The sequence below is a fragment of the Aedes albopictus genome, chromosome 3 (genome assembly GCF_035046485.1).
Source record: "Aedes albopictus strain Foshan chromosome 3, AalbF5, whole genome shotgun sequence".
NCBI lineage: Eukaryota > Metazoa > Arthropoda > Insecta > Diptera > Culicidae > Aedes > Aedes albopictus.
The window spans coordinates 332437096-332450304 of record NC_085138.1 but is presented as its reverse complement, the minus strand read 5'-3'; the positions used below and the strand labels follow the sequence as shown (position 1 = coordinate 332450304).

Genomic DNA, 13209 nt, shown 5'->3' with positions numbered 1-13209 from the left:
CTTTCTGGCAATGCCTATTATAAATTATTTTAGTGTTGATTTTTGAAACTTGTTTGGCAATTCTTTTCGAAACTATTTCAGCAATTGTTTAGGAAACTGGCTTTGCAATTTCATTGGAAAGTTCTTCAAAAAAAAAAAATCTAAGATTTTTTGACTATTTTTTTCGCAATTTCTTTATTCCTTCGGCAGCATTGCTATTTGAGATCCTTTAATAAGTCATTTAGATTTTTTCAGCATTTTTTCTCAAATCTTTCGTCAACATCTTCGGAAATTTCCGGAGAGTTTGTCCCAAAGAACCAGTTAAATGAATTTCTGAATGATTTTCTGAAGGAATTTCCAATGGCATTTCCTTTTCCCCAGGAAAATGCCGAAGGATATAAAAATCGAGGGGTTGTTCAAGTAGTTTCGAAGGGAACTGCCGAAAAGATTTTAAGTGAGTCGTCTGTTGAATTGCCGAAGTAATTTGCTAACAGCGTAAAAGGGATTGACATTAACCATGTGAAGATTTGCCTTTCATAGCTCTCTTGCGAATTAGGTATGCGTATGCGAAACTTACGGTATTTGGAAAAACTTGATATAAACCACGTAAATCTATAGTCTATTTCACGAGCCGATTTTTTTAATGAATTTTGACAGGAGGTAGTGTCCAATCACCCGGGAAAACCAATATCATCATCAACATTGTTGTCACTTCGTAAAATGGCTCATAAGGTAGAAGTCCTCCGCTCATAGTTTTTATGGCATCCCAACAAACATTATTGCTGTACAATGCATGAATCAACCGCTATTAAGCTTGATTTGAAAAATGTTTACCTGAATCGGCTGTAATTCGGCGAACATTATTACTTGGAATGTTTTTAAACTGAAACAGTAGTAAGTGATTTGCATTGTTCCCATCCTTGGTGTTTAGTTTAATGGATGTTGTCGTTCGCCCAACTTCCTTGTGAACTTCTCTTATTTTTTCATAATCAACTGCATTCCAGGCCTGTTATAGATACATATCCATCAGTGCACGGGATGAAATATTTCATCTCTCCTTTGAACATCTCACGAACAAAATAACAATGAAACGCTCTGAAATTAGTGAGAGAATTATCACAATGTGAGAGAAAATTCAGAGCCTTCGTTAAATTCTGTCATCGTTAACTTTTATTTGTTTTTGTTTTGCTCTGCTCAATCTCACCCTTTTTTCATGTTTTGTGACCATCCAATGCGAATCCTCCAAGAGTCAGGCTTATCATGCAATTTTTCATTTCACCTCCCGAGTCACGAGCTCACCAACCGAGAGCGATTTCGCCCGTTCCTCTCTTACGTTGTTCGCATCGAGAGCCATTCTCCGAGAGAACACCGCGCAACGTTTCCTTGCATAATTGATTGCGAAGCAAAAGTATTGCCGGCTCTCGCACCTGTTATCGCTCCCGCTCCGGCGATGCATCAACCGTCGTTGCAATTTCGCCCTCTCTCTCTCTTATTCTCTTTCGTTCACGTCTCATCGTTCACCGTCTCACGGTTCGCTCACAATTCGACCCAGCACGCTCACGCTGCTGGATCCAGTTCGATTCCAACGTTGTTGTTTTGGCCGTGTTCTTGCTTGCCGTGTTTCATCGTCGTCGTCATCGTTCGTCTGTCCGTCTGCTGGCAAGCGGTCTTCAGTAGAGTTTCGGCCTTCGTTCGACGACGTGGTTCAGCGGGAGCGTCTACGCTTATCGGGCCTGTTATTTCGCTGCGCGTGTTTCGCGTTCGCGCGAGTGCTTGCATCACCGCCGCAATCATAATCCATCCAGCCACACACAACTTCGACGACCGGGACGTGATCAATAAATAAATAAATGAAAAATTGTGAACACCCCGGTGTGGAAGTGGAAGTCGGGTAATGCCGGGGTTTTGCGCGTTCGCGGCCTTTGGGGTGTGAGTGAATGTGGAAGAATTACAAGCACCATACGGGGCCATAAGAGAGAATTATTAAAACGGTGCGCGGTGCTGCATTTTTGCTTGTTGGTTCTAGTAGCGAAGTGTTTGATGGGATTGTTATCAGGGGTTGTTGTGTGTGCAGTTTGAGTCATGGTTATACGCCCCTCATCGTCGTAGGTGAAGAAGATTACGAGAGAATTGGCGAATGATAAGGGCAGGGGTTTTGATTACCGAGTCACGATTAGGAGGTGTAGTGATATCCCTTTGAAGGCTTTTTGGGGGCTGAAGAACTTTGAAGTTACTGCTGATAGTGCGAGTCGGAGTGAGATTGGTGTGAAGAAATTGATTCAAGGTTCTTTGAAGAGAGAAGTCAATTGAAGTGGTGTTGATTTTTATTCGATCAATCAAACGAGCTGGAGATTCAGATCAATTGGCAGTCGAGAATAGTGTCCTAAATGTCCTAAATTGGTAGTTGATTGTGAAAAGTGTATCATATTGGAAAAGAAGAAGCTATCTGCTGCGAAGAATAAATTTGAATGAAGCAAACAGGGGAGAAAGACCTCCAAACGAAGATATAATAAGCCCAAAATCTGGCATAATATGGTGATTACGGTCTATGAATAATATCAAAAGAGTCCGGCTAAAACCAGTACAGTTGGCCAGGTCCTGTTCAACATTAAAAGGATTTATAATTACTGTTGAAGCAAACAGAAAGTGAAATCCCGGCGAAAGGACCGCAAACCGGCGACAGAACCAACCTTATTCCAAAAGACCAACGTTGTGGACTCGTACCGAGAAGGAAAAAAGGAGAACGAGCCAAAAACTCAATCCCGGAAGGACAAAAAAGAACCTTCTTCGAGAGCAGTCACCTACCTAATCCTGGGCTGCATACAGACGTAATACCCGAAAATAACATTTGTCGCCCAGTTTTCCACCGTCCTCCTCATCTCCGCAAGGGACGTTCGCTTCAGTGAGCTCGCGGAAAATAACGAGGATTATAGTGCCAGACATTCCCAGACGGAGAATCCCCCGGTCGGAAGGCGTAGTAGCAGAGTGCGGCAAGGATTAATTTCCATAAATCAAATGTAAGTAGAGGGATTTCGCCGTTTTCCGGTATACATACAATCGAAGTCTAAAACACCCGTATAACTTTCGAGAGTGCGTGCGACTCGTCGGCAAACCCCAGATTTAATTTTCTCGATACGAGCCACTTCCCTTCGGATTGTAAAGTTGTCAACTCCGCCTGTTGGAGGACCCCGGCTCAGGGATGCCAGATGGGAGAACATGGATGTAATATTTAAAACGTTTCATTACTTGTGGCATTTGTGTAAGGGAAATAAAAATATTTATGCAATTTGTGAAGGCATTTGGAGATACTCAACGAAACTCAAGTTTACTTCTCTCTTTTTGTATGTCATAATATGAAAAAAAGAAGTAAATATGAGCTAATTAAATTTTTGGTAGTAAATACTACTTGTGGAACATCGAACGAGTTTACTACACTGCAGATTTCGAACATACAAATAAAGCATTCGGAATGAGTAAAAGTAGTATTTACTACAATTTTCGAGTACTTAGTTTCAGAGGATGCTACTGGTGGTGTAGTAATGTTGAGATTTTGGTGAAAATCTGGGAAATAAATCAACATGGGTCACATGTTTCCAGATTCAGCTCACTACTAACTTCAAATCTACTTCTTCACCGATCGTGCCCTATTCGTTTCGAAACTCCTCTAAGGATTTCTCTTGACATTATTTACACGTTTTTTTTTGTATTTTCACCCGGATTTTCCTTGAGCTTCTACTGAAATTCGGTCTTAAAATTGTTACGTAGTTTCTTACTTAATTCTTACCGTGATTTCTCACGCATTTCTTGCTTGCATCTCAGACTATCTCAGACAACGCCCCTTCCCCCTCGTAGATATTTTTCATACAAAAATTTCGAAATTTATTTGGACTTTGGCTTGACACTCCCTTCCTCCCCCTAAGAGTCTGTGTAGCTTATGGACAAGCTCTAATGCTATTTCCTTGATGTGTGCCTTTTCAGTATATCTTTAGATTATTGCAGGAGTTTCATTGAAGATGCCATTAAGGGGTTCTAATGATAGTTCTTCCGGAGATTTCTAGCTGAGACTCTCCTGGGATATAGAAAATCTCTAAGAGAAGTTCCAACAGAAATCACGGAAACAACTACGAGGAGAAGCTTAAAAAAAACCCGAGAAATATCTACAAAAAGCCATGGTAATTTTTTACAAAAGCTTCAGTAGAAATCCTAAGCGGAACGCTGAATAAAACTCCTGAAGAAATCTTCGACAGCAGCTCAGGATTAGTCCTGAAAACCTCTCAGAAATATGAAACTCCTCTAAAAATCTCAGGAGAAAGTTTAGGCAAAACCTCACGATAATCCCTTGAAGAAATTAGAGGATGACTTCCGAAAGAAATCCCAGAAGGGAATTTGACAGCAATAAATTGAATACCTTTGGAAACCGGGTGAGTGAGACTCTTGCAGAAAACTCCTGAAGAAATCCTGAGTGAAATTTTAGTTCAATTTTAAGAAATATCTCCAGTTTAAACTCCGAGAGAAATCCCTCGAAAATCGCCGAAAGAAAATGCGTCAAATAATTCGAAAGCAATCGTTGGAGAAACTCTAAGAGAAATCCAAAGACAACATCTGAGAAATATCCTGTAGATATACCCTGAGTAATTGTAAATTTTCTGTTCAAAACGCATGAAGAGAAATTTCACGAGGGACTCTGGGAGTAATAACTGCAAAATCTCGGTGAAATACTTTAAGTGAAATCTGAATCCTGGAAGGTTCTTAAGGAGGAATCCCGGAGAGAATTGCTGAAGCCTTCAAAAAGTTGCAGAGGGCCGAATTGAATGATCTCCATCTTGGGCGATTGCCCACCATTGCTGCCTTGACCTGTGGCCAGGTTATATTTCTGTTGGCTTGCCTATTTCGTTGTTGAGATTGCGCCGCCATGAGCCTCTATGTCTGCCTCTGCTGCGATGTCGTGCTGGGTTCAGTGTTGGTAAAAACTCAAATTCTCAAATCTCTTGGTTGAGTTGTTTCACGCGCGATTGTTGACTCACCGCCGAATAAAAGCATATCTAGCGTACTACAATGTTGAATGCCGTTCAAATTGATTTGGATTCGTTTTACAAGCGAACGAGATTTCTCGTGAGTGCGAGATTTTGCATGAAATTCTCGCGCGTAAGAAAACGATTCAGAATCGCGTGCGAGTTTGCTCACGGAGGAGCGGTTCATGAGTGTGCTTTGAGTGTGAGTTTACCAACACTGGCTGGGTTTCAATCTAACGCCCTCTTGCAGATTTCGTTTCCGCCTCTGCGAAGAGTGTGGCCGACCCACCTTCACTTTCGCTCCAGAATTTCTGTTGCAATCGGTTTTTGGTGACATCAACGATGCAGCTTCACGTTGGAAATCCAATTGTAAAGCCACCACGCATGAATTATGTACCGCAGGCATCTATTGATGGATACCTGCAGCCGTTGATTGTTCTTCACTGATACACACCAAGTTTCACTGGTGATTTCACGTTCGAGTTAAAAATTCAGATTTTGGTGCTTTTTTTTTTGTTTTTATTTATGTGTATTTTAACTTAGAGCTAATTCTACACTAGGATTTTGGTGCTTCGACTGATTGTTTTTTCATACATGTCTTACACTCGCAAAAGCAGTTCTCGCCTTCTTGATCCGTGCACCTATGTCGATCTCGGTGTCGCCATCGGCCGCCATTTGACTACCAAGATATTGGAAGCTTCCAGCATTCTCCACTGCTTGCCCAGCCACCGTAAAGCTGGAAGGGTTGTCCGTCTTTACATCCAAGGATTTGGTCTTGCCGACGTTGATAGTAAGACCTGCCGCCGACAAGCGACCCGAGCAAAGTCCAATAACAAAATAATAGCAAATCCAAAACACGATTTGTAATCAGCAGCAAATTGATATCACATTTTGATATCGGTTTATCTTGATTAAATTTGATTTCAAATTTTGATTTCGTTTTGCTGTCACTTCAAATTCAATTTTTTAAGTAAAATTCAAAACTTTTAGGCATTCTTGTATAATACATTTAATCATACACCATTTGTGCAATTATCTTATTGAATTTTGGTTTCCATATTAATCGTAAAATCTCTACATTTAACGTTTTTTCATTTTTTGCACTGATAGCAAAACATTTGCTATCACTGATGGCAGGAACTGTTTTCAACTTGCTGTCAGGGGAACATTTTTCTGCTCTCATTTTTGATGTTTTAACCATTGAAACGACCAAAATGACAACAACCTCAGTTATCAAAATATGTAATATCACAACATAAAAAGCAGTTTTCAATTTGCTATCAGACTTTGCTCTGAGATTGACAAGATCTTCCCCAGCCAACACACGATCGCATATGATGCAGAATAGGATGCTTGAGTGGAAGCGATATGCGTAAACTTTAAACACGGGTAAATGGAAGTATGTACGCATATGGTCTCCACTTTAGCATCCTGTTCTACATAATATGCGACTTCGTGTTGGCTGGGTCGAGCTTGCACTGTATATCAAAGCGCCGTTGGGCTATGAGAGCAACGTCATCAGCAAATTCGAAGTCATTTAAGTGCTCCATGGTTATAGGCTGCCACAGCAACCCACGATATGGTTCACGATCAATCGCACCTACCTACTCGTCGATTACGATAAGGAACAGAAGCAACATACACTGTGGTGCATAATTGATCGGACAAACGCCGATTTTCATACAAAATGGCCAAGTTTGAGATGCTGTAACTATGGTTTGCTTTGGTGGAATGAGCTCAATTTTTGACACGGAACTACGAATATGCTGAAGTATATACACTGTGGTGCATAATTGATCGGACAAACGCCGATTTTCATACAAAATGGCCAAGATTGAGATGCTGTAACTATGGTTTGCTTTGGTGGAATGAGCTCAATTTTTGACACGGAACTACGAATATGCTGAATTTTGTGTATACAAAGTATAAAATGTTTTTGTTCACAGGTTTGGGCGTGGCAAGGCGTTGAAAATATTGCAAAAGTGATCGGACAGCGGTACCCCTTTGATTTACACGCGTGCCGCTGTCCGATCACTTTTGCAATATTTTCAACGCCTTGCCACGCCCAGACCTGTGAACGAAAACATTTTATACTTTGTATACACAAAATTCAGCATATTCGTAGTTCCGTGTCAAAAATTGAGCTCATTCCACCAAAGCAAACCATAGTTACAGCATCTCAATCTTGGCCATTTTGTATGAAAATCGGCGTTTGTCCGATCAATTATGCACCACAGTGTATATACTTCCCTCACTCCAGCAACGACCCGGATGGGATCGGACAAGACACCGTTGTGCAGTACTTTGCACGAAAATGCCCTGTACTGTTGTTCAATGAGGCCGATGATTTTTGTCAGGGACATCCTTGCGCCTAAGGGATTTCCACATGTTTTCGTGATTGAGATAGTCGAAAGCTTTTTTTTTGTAATCAATGATATCCACGACCGAATTTCTGGAAAATCCTTGTGCGAGAATTTCTGGAAGAATTCAAATTACCAGTTCCATTTGGGTTCATGTGGAACTTGCAGAATCTGATCTGAATCGTCGACTTTCTGGAAATATCTGTTTGATTTGAAAGCCTGTTTCACTAGTTTGATTATCCAGTTTCTTTCTGGATTAAATTTGCTTTTCGAACATAATTATCCAGATATATCTGGAACTTCTACACGAATGGAAATGATTCATATTCGATGTTTTTTATTCATACCAACAATATAACGCTACCTTTTGCGTAGATACAACAAGAAGCTTTTTTGGGAACGTTGGGTCATATTTGTTCAGAAATAAACTACAGTCTTCTTTAGAAAAAATCCATATATTTTTGAAAACCGATTAGTTCATTGAATATGCGTTGCCAAGTTACATTTTTTAGTCAAATTGATTACAAGTAGTTCATAGAACCATTATAAAACCATAATAATAGATATTATAATCTATGACAGTACCCAAAACCGCTATCAGACTAATATGCCATCAATTGTGACGTATTGTAACGCATACGTTGTGATGCATACATTTTGTTTGAAATCAGGAAAGTTTTTCTATTTGATTTTTATTTCTGAATTGAAGAATTAATACATTTCAAGCGTACATTTAATAAACTCCGTCTGTGCCCCGTCTCCCGTATCTCATGTTCCTGAGAGGAGTTGCCTTCATGGATTTCTCTTGCTAGCTCAGCTGAGTGCTCGTTTGGCTATTTTCCTTAGACCCTTGATGGGATAGTAAAGAACGAGCCGAAGAGACAATTTGACACTAAAAAAAAGATGAAACAAAACAAAACTTGACTGCTGGAGAGGTCCTGGTAAATATTTTTTTAGTGTGATTTTTCTAAAATGGAGACAAAACTCCTATTGAGAAAGATTGTTGATATATTTCACACAAGATTCTAAACAAATTCCTTAAATATGCTTGTTGGAATGCTGGCGAGGTTTTCAGCAACAACTTTTTTGTCAAACCATCCCAGAGTTTTTTCACGGAGTCCTGGAATTTTGTAATGGATTACGTATGTTTTTTTGTTTACGTTAGGATTTTTAGAATTCCTCAATGGGCTCTATTTATTTAGTATTTTTTCAAACAATACTAACTTTATTTTCTGTCTGCAATGCCGCTGAAGTTCAATCTTTAACCGACCAACACTAGCATTGCTCCAAAATCTTTTTATAAATTCTTCAAAAGTTTGGAACACCACGGAATTTTTGACGACAATTCTCAAACAGTTCTCAAATGTATCTAAATCCATTGAGGAATTTCTAATGTAATTTATCAAATATAAGTTCAGTTAAAAAATGTGCCGTACGCTTGAATGTGTCTTACAAGTTTATCTGCGAAACTATCCACTAGTGCAAAAATTACACCTAGAACTACTTTGGGCGTTCCACCAACAGTTTCTCCAAGAAGCCATTCTGTAAATTCGTAGCAATATTTTAAAAATCGGTTTACATAAACATTTAAATGAGGAAGATACCTCTTGAATTCCTAGTGGGTATTGTTTTTCATTTTGATAAACATTTCTCATCGCTGAAATAAAAAAAAACATAAGATACCTTCCTCTCCTGGGGGGGTGGAAGCTCAGGTAAAATATTATCTCCTGGGCGCCCATTAAAACCACCACCCCCGGCGAAGACTGGCGCTCGAGCCTAGCTATTTAGCACTGTAGTTGGAGGAAATGCCAATGCAGAACCCGTAGCTTCCGGGAAGGTAAGCCCAGCTCCCTGGGTTAGTGGGTTGGTGTCAGGCCCTGCGAGCCAGCCGTAAAAATGACTAGCACCGGAAAATCAACAAGAGAAGAATGCGAACCGATACCAATGGCGACGACCACAGCGACGAAAAGGGACTTGCGATTGGAAGCTCGGTACGTGGAACTGCAGATCTCTCAACTTCATCGGGAGCACCCGCATACTCGCCGATCTACTGAAGGACCGCGGGTTCGGAATCGTAGCGCTGCAGGAGGTGTGTTGGACAGGATCTATGGTGCGAACGTTTAGAGGTAATCATACCATCTACCAGAGTTGCGGCAACACACGTGAGCTGGGAACAGCTTTTATAGTGATGGGCGACATGCAGAGGCGCGTGATCGGTTGGTGGCCGATCGACGAAAGAATGTGCAGGTTGAGGATCAAGGGCCGATTCTTCAACATTAGCATAATAAACGTGCACAGCCCTCACTCCGGAAGCATTGGTGATGACAAAGACGCATTTTACGCGCAGCTCGAACGCTAGTACGACCGCTGCCCAAACCACGACGTCAAGATCATCATAGGGGATCTAAACGCTCAGGTAGGCCAGGAGGAGGAATTCAGACCGACGATTGGAAAGTTCAGCGCCCACCAGCTGACGAACGAAAATGGCCTACGCCTCATCGATTTCGCCGCCTCCAAGAACATGGCCATTCGTAGCACCTTCTTCCAGCACAGCCTCCCGTATCGTTACACCTGGAGATCACCACAACAAACGGAATCGCAAATCGACCACGTTCTGATTGGTGGACGGCACTTCTCCGACATTATCGACGTCAGGACCTATCGTGGCGCTAATATCGACTCTGATCACTATCTGGTGATGGTTAAACTGCGCCCAAAACTCTCCGTTATTAACAATGTACAGTACCGGCGGCCGCCCCGGTACGATCTAGAGCGACTGAAGCAACCGGATGTCGCCACCGCATACGCGCAGAATCTCGAGGCAGCGTTGCCGGACGAGGGTGTGCTCGATGTGGCCCCTCTAGAGGACTGCTGGAGTACAGTCAAAGCAGCCATCAACAACGCAGCCGAGAGCACTATCGGGTACGTAGAACGGAGTCGTCGAAACGATTGGTTCGATGAGGAGTGCAGAGCGGTCCTGGAGGAGAAGGATGCAGCGCGGGCGGTAATGCTGCAGCATGGAACCCGACAGAATGTGGAGCGATACAGACAGAAGCGGAAGCAGCAGACCCGTCTCTTCCGGGACAAAAAGCGCCGCCTAGAAGAAGCGGAGTGCGAGGAAATGGAACTGCTGTGCCGTTCACAGGAAACACGCAAGTTCTACCAGAAGCTCAACGCATCCCGCAAAGGCTACGTGCCGCAAGCCGAAATATGCAGAGATAAGGAAGGGAGTCTCCTGACGGACAAACGTGAGGTGATGGAAAGGTGGAAGCAGCACTTCGACGAGCACCTGAATGGCGAAGAGAATGTAGGCACGGAGGACCAAGGCAGCAGAGGAAATGACTATGTTGGTGCAGCAGAGGACGGGAACGAACCAACCCCCACGCTGAGGGAAGCTAAGGATGCCATCCACCAGCTCAAAAACAACAAAGCGGCTGGTAAGGACGGTATCGCAGCAGAACTCATCAAGATGGGCCCGGAAAAGTTGGCCACCTGTCTGCACCAGTTAGTAGTCAAGATCTGGGAAACCGAACAGCTACCGGAGGAGTGGAAAGAAGGGATAATCTGTCCCATCCACAAGAAAGGCGACAAGTTAATGTGTGAGAACTTTCGAGCGATCACCGTTTTGAATGCCGCCTACAAAGTGCTATCCCAGATCATCTTCCGTCGTCTTTCACCTAAAGTAAATGAGTTCGTGGGAAGTTACCAAGCCGGTTTCATCGACGGCCGGTCGATAACGGACCAGATCTTCACCGTACGGCAAATCCTCCAGAAATGCCGTGAATACCAGGTCCCAACGCATCACCTGTTCATCGACTTCAAAGCGGCATACGACAGTATCGACCGCACAGAGCTATGGAAAATTATGGACGAGAACAGCTTTCCCGGGAAGCTGACTAGACTGATAAGAGCAACGATGGACGGTGTGCAGAACAGCGTAAGGATTTCGGGTGAGCTATCCAGTTCATTTGAATCTCGACGGGGACTACGACAAGGTGATGGACTTTCCTGCCTACTCTTCAACATCGCCCTGGAAGGTGTTATGCGACGAGCCGGGCTCAACAGCCGGGGTACGATCTTCACGAAATCCAGCCAATTTGTCTGTTTTGCGGATGACATGGATATTATTGCCAGAACATTTGGAACGGTGGCAGAACAGTACACCCGCCTGAAACGTGAAGCAGCAAAGGTCGGACTGGTGGTGAATGCGGCTAAGACAAAGTACATGCTGGTAGGTGGGACTGAGCGAGACAGGACAAGCCTTGGCAGCAATGTTACGATAGACGGGGATACTTTCGAGGTGGTAGAAGAATTCGTCTACCTCGGTTCCTTGCTAAGGGGCTGTCCATAAACCACGTGGTCATGAGGGGGGGGGAGGGTTCGGCCAATGACTATTTTGTATGGACAAATAAAAAAAATTGTATGGACTAATGACCACGCGGGGGGGGGGGGGGGTTTGAAAAGTCCCAAAAAATGACCACGTGGTTTATGGACAGCCCCTAACGGCTGACAATAACGTGAGCCGTGAAATACGAAGGCGCATCATCAGTGGAAGTCGTGCCTACTATGGGCTCCAGAAGAAACTGCGGTCAAAAAAGATTCACCCCCGCACCAAATGTACCATGTACAAGACGTTAATAAGACCGGTGCACAGTGGCTGATTTCGTCATTTTAGCGCGCTTAATTAATAACTTTTTAACTATGACGTTTAGCGTCATGGTGTCTTCGAGGAAGGTTTTCGCTATAATAAGGAACTTCTTTTGAACTATTGTAAAAAATGATCAATCCCCCTAAAAGTGAGATAGAAAATTTATTCTTTGCATTTTTCAAGATACACGGTTGGTGTCTTCACAAAAGTTGTAGAAAATGTTATTTGGAGCAACTTTGCCAAAGGCGCCAAGTTTGTAACTCCGTTACTTTTCAAGATATGTTACGTTTTTTATCATCAGCCCCTTGAAAAAGATTTTTGCGTAATAACTTTCGAAGAGTTGATTCTACATTTTTCTGATGTTCTACAAAGTTATAGATAATGGTAAAATACATATCTTTGCCGAACACGACATCCCGTTAGTTTCAAAAATAAAATAGTTATAACGGATTTTATAGTTTTTTGGGCCATATTTCAAGCATATGTAACCTAGCTATAGGCAATTATATGCAAAATTCCTTTTACGCATGTGAATATACAAGTAATTGCCTTTCTTAGAAAGCCAAAACCATCAAACTGTAAGAGACTGTAAGATGGTTTTTGCACAGATACTTTCAACCATCTATGTTACTTTTATATGGGATTTATTCATATCTTCAACATATTTATTTGACAGTTCATGGCAACTTGCATTTTTATTGTTATTGTACGTGTGTGTGAATATATAGAATGGATTGTGGTGCATTCTGGCGTATTCATGAAGTACGTTACACGAAAACTTACCATCTACTTATATTTTCTTACTAACTCACAGTGCTGCATGTAGTCCACGAAAAGAGCGAACGGAGTGCCATTTTTTCTCAAATTCTTAACTTGCGCGTGACATATTTTGTTTCTAGTACATGTCTACAATAGTTATAGCTAATAATAAATCTCATTGTACTTTACAATAAGGTGCTGTTTAATCGTGATCTGACAAAAAAAGTAACACTTTATGCGTTCTTTTCGTGGACTACGTGCAGCACTGTCAGTTAGTCAGAAAATAGAAGTAGATGGTAAGTTTTCATGTAACGTACTTCATGAATGCTCCAGAATGCAGCACAATCCTTTCTATATATTCACACACTTACAATAACAATAAAAATGCAAGCTGTCATGAAGTCTCAAAAAAATATGTTGAAGATATGAATAAATCCCATATAAAAGTAAC

The 13209-nt window shown here is 42.0% G+C and overlaps 1 protein-coding gene across 2 annotated transcripts in view; it reads left to right on the top strand.

The window, feature by feature from the left end:
- The first annotated feature begins 1495 nt into the window (after positions 1–1495).
- The window catches only part of LOC109410089 (insulin-like growth factor-binding protein complex acid labile subunit), an 878026-nt gene continuing 866312 nt past the window's right edge, over positions 1496–13209 (top strand). Inside the window, exon 1 of one of the 2 annotated variants that reach the window (XM_062842954.1) lies at positions 1496–2996. The gene's annotated coding sequence lies outside the window, so the exon portion shown is untranslated. The remainder of the gene's footprint in view (positions 2997–13209) is intronic. The other variant, XM_029865278.2, reaches the window with a different exon arrangement.